The sequence below is a fragment of the Lepidochelys kempii genome, chromosome 25, assembly GCF_965140285.1.
Source record: "Lepidochelys kempii isolate rLepKem1 chromosome 25, rLepKem1.hap1, whole genome shotgun sequence".
NCBI classification, from domain to species: Eukaryota; Metazoa; Chordata; order Testudines; family Cheloniidae; genus Lepidochelys; species Lepidochelys kempii.
Genome location: NC_136404.1, coordinates 19631823 through 19639481, shown reverse-complemented (window position 1 = coordinate 19639481; position 7659 = coordinate 19631823).

Sequence of the window (7659 nt, the reverse complement as noted above, 5' to 3'; positions counted from 1 at the left end):
TATATTCGAGTGGCCATAGGCAGCAAAGAATAAGGAATCTTTCTTGCAGCATTAAACTCCACTGTCATTCTTCAGTCACTATAAAGTAAAAGGGTCAATCTGCCTGTGGATTAAAGTTCCTCCAGTTAACATTCTAAACTCAAGGAGCGTTTTATAAATTCTAAAAGTATTAATTTAAGATGCCTGATTTACTTACTATCATACTGTGTAAGAGAATTGTCAACATTAAATATTTTGCAGTAGGCAAGTCAATTAACGACATGTGCATATTTATCAAACTGCACAAATTATGGTAGAAAGACCTTCAGTTGTTTGTCATTCACATTACCAGATAGTTCTAAAAAGGCCAATTTAATCCAACAGTTGCCCAAATGTTCTGTAGCTACATACTATATGGATGTAAGGCAGAAATAAGAGCTGTGACATTAGTCTAGTGCTGGTCTTTGTTTAGAGACTATTTCTATATTCTTCCTTTGGCTAAATATTAAATTTGTTCCTTTACAATTTGCAGTGGGTGTCTTCATTTTGCATTAGTAATTTATCACCTCCTGGCTGGCTTCTGTAACTTTAGTTTGGCAATCTGCAACTGTGAATTGAGTAGTGTTGCTCTCCTTGTAGACAATTTTTTTAAATAAGATGTTAACCACTTACCTCATTATAAAATGAGAAGGAAAAGATATATATGTATATATTCACCTAGGTTTCCAAGTCAATGTGGTTTCATAGACCCTTAAATTAGTTAGGAATTGGCACATTCTGGCTATCATAAGTAGCTGGAAATTCAGCAGCATAAACCAGGAAGGCTCTAGTTCCTTATTGCTTAGTGTGGGAACACTGAAAGGGCAACATCTTATAATCACTTTGTTCTGAAATGTGCACATCTAATTTTAGTAGCACCCTGGCACATTTGAGAATGTTCCTGCAAAAATGCTGATTTGTAGGACCAAAAACAAGGGGGGTGGGTGGGTACAGTTTACTTTTATAGGCTTGTTAATTTGAAACAGTGCTCAAGCACATACAGACCTTTATTAATAAGGTGTCTGCCCTTATGTTGTAACACCCCTTTTTCAAACACAATAATAGTTGAATGCAAGTGCTACATGAATTCTTACTATCAAAAAACCTACTGAGAATTTATTCCTTTAATTTTACCATAAGTAGTGCTTATTATTACATTAATAGTTCCTTTGAAGATAAACTACAGTCTGAGAAAGTGTGTGTTAACATTTTGGTATTTAAAATATATTTAGGTTTAATCTGAACTAACTAATTCAGGTTTAGTTAATTAAACTAACCAGGGTGGGGAAAAAATCAACCTCCTTTTTACTTCTAATAGAGGGGCCCAAGGCCCCTTTGTGTTCTCCACACCAACTCATTTACTTCCATTGCAGACTTAGCAGATCCCACTGGAAATTGCCCTCTGCCCTGTGTGTTCATGTTCTCTCTCTCCCCTCTTCCCCCTGCCAAGGGGAGACTGCTCCTGCCGCATTACCCAACCCCTTCCCTCTAATGGGTATTATCTCATCCCCAGTGCCACTCCTACCTACACAACTGCTCCCTAATATACTGGCCCCTTCTGCTACACTGAAGGCCAGCCGTATGGGCAGTGGAAGGAAAATACAGCTGGGCTGGAGCCAGTTCCCTCTGGCTCAGAAAGGAGAGGAACACTAACACACCTGCTTGGGACATACCTTCTTCCCCACCCTGCAACCCTCTCACTGCTAACTTTCCCTAGTACTGCACAAAGCAGAGGGAGAGAAGAGCAGGTAGGAATTACCTCACCTTCTGTTCTAAGCTGGCTCCACATGTCCCCAGCAGCTGTTGCTTCCCCAAGGCCTGCAGCTCAGATTTCCAACAGCAGCATCTAGTAGCTGAAGCCAGAACTGAAATACAGTAGAACCTCAGAATTACAAACCGACCGGTCAACCGCAGCCCTCATTTGGAACTGGAAGTACACAATCAGGCAGCAGCAGAGACAAAGAAACCAAAACACAAATACAGCACAGTATTGTGTTAAAAGTAAACTACTAGGGAAAGTTTCTGTGCTTGTTTCACTTAAGATTGTTAAAAGCAGCATTTTTCTTCTGCATAGTAAAGTTTCAAAGCTGTATTAAGTCAATATTCAGTTGTAAACTTTTGAAAAAAAACTAATGTTTTGGTCAGAACATTTTGGAGTTACGAACAACCTCCATTCCCAAGGTGCTCATAAGAGGTTCTACTGTAACAGGAAATCCTGACTTGCCAGGAGCTTCATGTGAGAAGTAAAAATAACCTAAAAATCATAGAACTTATGCATTTGATGAAGTGAGCTGTAGCTCACGAAAGTTTATGCTCAAATAAGTGTTAGTCTCTAAGGTGCCACAAGTACTCCTTTTCTTTTTATGAATACATAGTGAGTGAACAACTGTATTAGACAAGTCACTGTTCACAGCGGTGCCTATTTGCTGTGAGGTCCATACAACATTTTGTGCTTTCATAATGATTTGTAGCCCTCAGAATTTTAATATTAATGACCTGGCCTTTTCAGCTATGAACTATGAAAGTCTTGTCTCCATTTAAAAGAGCAGGAAGCGGAGATACTGAAAAGTGATGGCACTCTAGAACCTGCTTTGCAAGAGAGCAATTTGTTCCTTTCAAGGAGCATATAGGGGCATTTTACTGTTGATTACTCTTCATACGTGAAAATTCTAAACATGCATATTCACAATGGAGGTTCCAGGTGGAAATAATCAGGCCAGATTTCCTGTCCTTCTTGGGTGACTCTCTGCTCAATAGAACTTAGGGCACATATTTGCATGTTTGTATTCCTCCAGTTCCTAGTGCTCTCTGCAGTTCTCCTTAGAGGATAGATATTTCCAATTTAATAGCTGGCCATGTGGTCAGTCTTCAGCATGAGGCCATTTACCAAATCCTAGCATTGTTATTTGCTTATGTCCATTGAGGAAGGGAGGTATCTCAACATCCTTTTTATGGAACCCTCAGTCTCCCAACAGCTGGTAACCAGGGACAGGGTACCCTCGTAGCTGCCTCAACAGGGGTTCCCCCACCCCAGAAACTTCCCCCTTTTGGTTATGGTCCAGAATACCTATCTATGGATTGCTTTAATCTCCTAGTACAGTTTTTCCTTCTTGCTGAATGCCCAACTGCTGCTAAGACCATGTACACCTTCCTCAGTCAGAAGCATGTAACACCTTCACAGATGACATAGATTTAGTTCTCTTGACACCTCACACAACTAAATCTTTGGTGTTTGAAGTCTTTTCCTCTTGTTGATACGTTTCATCCTTATTTCTCTGTCAGTTTCTCTGTTTTTGCAGGGGGCACACTTCTCCACCCATATTTTCTTTACTCCAGCCCAGTTCTCACCCTCCTCCCGCCACAGTATTGCTATCAATAAGCGTTGTCTGCTCCCATCTTGTCTCACTCTGCTGCCCCACTCACTCTCAAGTCTGCAGCTTCCTCTGTGGCTTGGCCCTCCGGCCATGCCACTAAAGTCCTCCCCTTCCAGGGATTTCATGGTCTTTCCAGAGCTGGTGGCTGGCTGGCACCTCTAACACCCTTGCTACTCCCCGAAGGCTGGTAAAGGAACCCACCTCCACCCTGGGTTCCATCCTAGAGACTGTATAACAAGCCACTATAATCCCTAGGCAGGTCTACCTCTTGCTGTTGTTTCCCTGGGCTTCTTGCTGCATATCTAGCCTCTAACTCCACTCAGGGAGCAACTGCAGCCTTTTCCAGCAGCAGCCCCTCTTTCTGCACCCAGCTACTGGACTTTATACAGGCCCTGCCTGTTCCTGCACAGGTGAGCCTGTCCTTAATTAGCTACCTCCAGCCTAAATCTCCCCTGCTTGGAGCCTAATTAGCTGATTGGGCCCACCTGCCCTAATTCAGCTCTTGCAGGGCTAGTGTGAGGAGTCCACTCCATCACAGATGCCTCCACTTCATGGACAGTGAGCATGGTGAAACATTCATTTCCAACGTTTGTAATGGCTACTGAGATCTGGCTACTACCTTGTTTGATTAGCAACTGGGTCTTTCTGCTTCTCAAGATGCTTCTTCTGTGGCTGCAGGGTCCTACTAATGTCATAATAAAGTAGTCCTACATCCTGTGGCTACAGTTTGTTTTATCTGGTGTCTGCCCATTAATCCACTGTCCTTGGATGGGATAGAATTACTGGTAGCTTGCATGTGGCCAGTTCTACCTGTGAATGGCACATGCACAGAACCAGACATGAGATGCTCAAATGTCTGCATTTCATCTGTTCTAATTGGCCTAAATTGTTTAATTTTAAAAAATCATAAATGTTGCTCTAGCAAGCATGGTGGGCTAGACCACCTATGGTGAATGACATTTTGTTGCTTAAAAGAGTAGATCTGTGTGTAGTTGAGGTAATTAAAGCCAGATGACTTTCTGGTCAGCTTGATGGCTGTTTAGAGCTGGAGAGTTCTGTAGAATTTACAGGAAAGTAATGTGTTAGTCTCTGGCTTCCTGATTGTTCACCACTCACACCAGTATGCAGTCAGTTTTATTCAATGATTTAACTCTACTTATTTTCTGGTGTACAATTCAGCTCTAGCCTCGGGCCCTTAGTAGGTCATTGCTTTACACCTGCTAGAATAATCATAGGCCTTTCTTGAATGTGCCCTGCTTCTTGCCAATTTACAAGCTTTAACATTTAAGATGGATGCAAACATGGCATGGTATTAGTAAGCTCCTTCTATTCCACAGATCAGGATTTAAGATTTGAAATACTTACTAAAATTATTTTTAAAAGCTAGTTCTGCACTTTTTTGAAACTGCCGGAGCCACATCTCATAATCCGTGTTGTGAAGCTATTTGGTTTTCTCATCTGTCTGAATAATCCCGAGACTTCCATTTTACAGAAATTATTACAAACTATGGCTGGTCTTATTCTTCACCCTGGTTTCTAGAGTCTTAGTTTAGAGTCCAAAATCCTGAAGTCTGGGGTGAGTTATGAAAGAACTGTAGGGTTGTCTTCAAGTCAGTAGTAAACAGTGCTAAACAGCCTATTTGACAGAGAGGCCTCATAGAATCATAGAATATCAGGGTTGGAAGGGACCTCAGGAGGTCATCTAGTCCAACCCCCTGCTCAAAGCAGGACCAATCCCCAATTAAATCATCCCAGCCAGGGCTTTGTCAAGCCTTAAAAACTTCTAAGGAAGGAGATTCTACCACCTCCCTAGGTAATGCATTCCAGTGTTTCACCACCCTCCTTGTGAAAAAGTTTTTCCTAATATCCAACCTAAACCTCCCCCACTGCAACTTGAGACCATTACTCTTTGTCCTGTCCTCTTCTACCACTGAGAATAGTCTAGAACCATCCTCTCTGGAACCACCTCTCAGGTAGTTGAAAGCAGCTATCAAATCCCCCCTCATTCTTCTCTTCTGCAGACTAAACAATCCCAATTCCCTCAGCCTCTCCTCATAAGTCATGTGTTCCAGACCCCTAATCATTTTTGTTGCCCTTCGCTGGACTCTCTCCAATTTTTCCACATCCTTCTTGTAGTGTGGGGCCCAAAACTGGACACAATACTCCAGATGAGGCCTCACCAATGTCGAATAGAGGGGAACGATCACATCCCTCGGTCTGCTCGTTATGCCCCTACTTATACATCCCAAAATGCCATTGGCCTTCTTGGCAACAAGGGCACACTGCTGACTCATATCCAGCTTCTCGTCCACTGTCACCCCTAGGTCCTTTTCCGCAGAACTGCTGCCTAGCCATTCGGTCCCTAGTCTGTAGCTGTGCATTGGGTTCTTCCGTCCTAAGTGCAGGACCCTGCACTTATCCTTATTGAACCTCATCAGATTTCTTTTGGCCCAATCCTCCAATTTGTCTAGGTCCCTCTGTATCCTATCCCTGCCCTCCAGCGTATCTACCGCTCCTCCTAGTTTAGTATCATCCGCAAATTTGCTGAGAGTGCAATCCACACCATCCTCCAGATCATTTATGAAGATATTGAACAAAACCGGCCCCAGGACCGACCCCTCATGTTGCTATCAAGCTGGCTGTGTTCAGGGCTAGACCTACAGATGCACCTTCTCTTGTACCTTAGTTTGGCTTTTCAAAAATTTCTATAAAAAGCATGGAAACTTTGTAAGACTCTAGAATTATGACAAGTAGAATTCTGTGCTTAACTCACTAGTCAATATAAAACTATTCCAGGCACAGCAGTCTCAAATGCTTTAAGATAAAACATGTCCCATTTCCAGAAAGTTAAGCGGTTTGATGGGGGAAAAAAATCTCCTTCCTCTTTACTGGAAAACCGTGGTAGCTGTAAGGTAGTTAATGTGTCCTGGCAGAGTCGGTAGTAGGACAACATATCTATCAGACACCTCAACACTACACCAGTGTATTAACTTCAAATTGCCCTGCCGCCTGCTTTGGAAAAGGTTTGCTGTCTCCCTCAGCAATTCCATAACCTTTCTCCTTAAGGTTCCCAGCTTATCATACTTGTGTTTGGGCTATTTAAAGTCAATGGAAGAGGATCAGTGACATACATTTAAAGGAAGAATGTATGTTTTCTGATTTGGAAGGTTGTGGCTGTTTCAACATGGTCTTGTAGAGTTCATTAAATAGAATCTTTAACAAAAGTAAATTTCCTACCTATTAAGTCTTTGAACATGATTTCTAAATTTTATATCTTAGTCTCCACTCTGGCATGACTATACTTCCTATACCTTGACCATTCACTGATTCCCCTTACCATTGACACTCCTGCTTTTCTTGTACCTGACAGTGGTAGTACATCTAGACAAATACTAGAGGTCAGCAAGAGCAAAGGAATACATTTACCCATGTAAAATGATACAGAACTACATTGCCCACTAGGGGACTGTGCACACACATTATTAGATGTAAGTAGTTAAATACTTCCACAAATATTAATTAATCTAATGCAGTCACTGTGGCTCTGCCTGAGTATGAGGGTGTGCCCTCATGGAACTGATTGCAAGATCTGTATTTTTAGTGGGTGTCCCTGAAGTTTTCCATTTGTAATATAGGGTATGCCTACACTGCCTCCAACCCCCATGCCTTCCTCATCTAATTTATAATGAAAAAGGGTTGTCAATCACAAGGAGCTCTCTCTTTTCCCATCAGCCCCCACAAGTAACTAGTAACCTGGTCTGCATCCAGTCCTTTGTAGTCATCCAGACATAGGATGGGGGAGCAAAGGGAGAAACTAAGGGTGGGGTCTGAGAGGGGCTTAGGGGACCCACTGTCATCACAGAGCAAACTCCCAAGGGAAATATTTAATTTTAATATTTAAAAATGCTTTTCGTAAAGCAAAATGTAAAAGCCACGATTCTCCTCTCGGTCCTTCTTTAGGTATTGGCTTCATTGTCACTCCCAAACCCTACCCTTGATTCTCTTAAACCACCTCAAGCTCTCCCAGCTCTTCCCATATCCTCCAACTGAGCTATAATAAAAAATAATTGAGCCACACTAAAGAAAATCAGGTACTGTGTCAGCAGCAAGTGCCTAAAATATTGGAATTTTGTGTTCAGGACTGATCTTCCATCGCCACAAAGATCCCGCAGAAATGGAGGCTGGCCAAAGTGACACAACAAAATTGGTTAGCACATTGGAAAGTCATAACAGGAGAGTTGGAAAGACTGGGACTATTCTCTTTAGA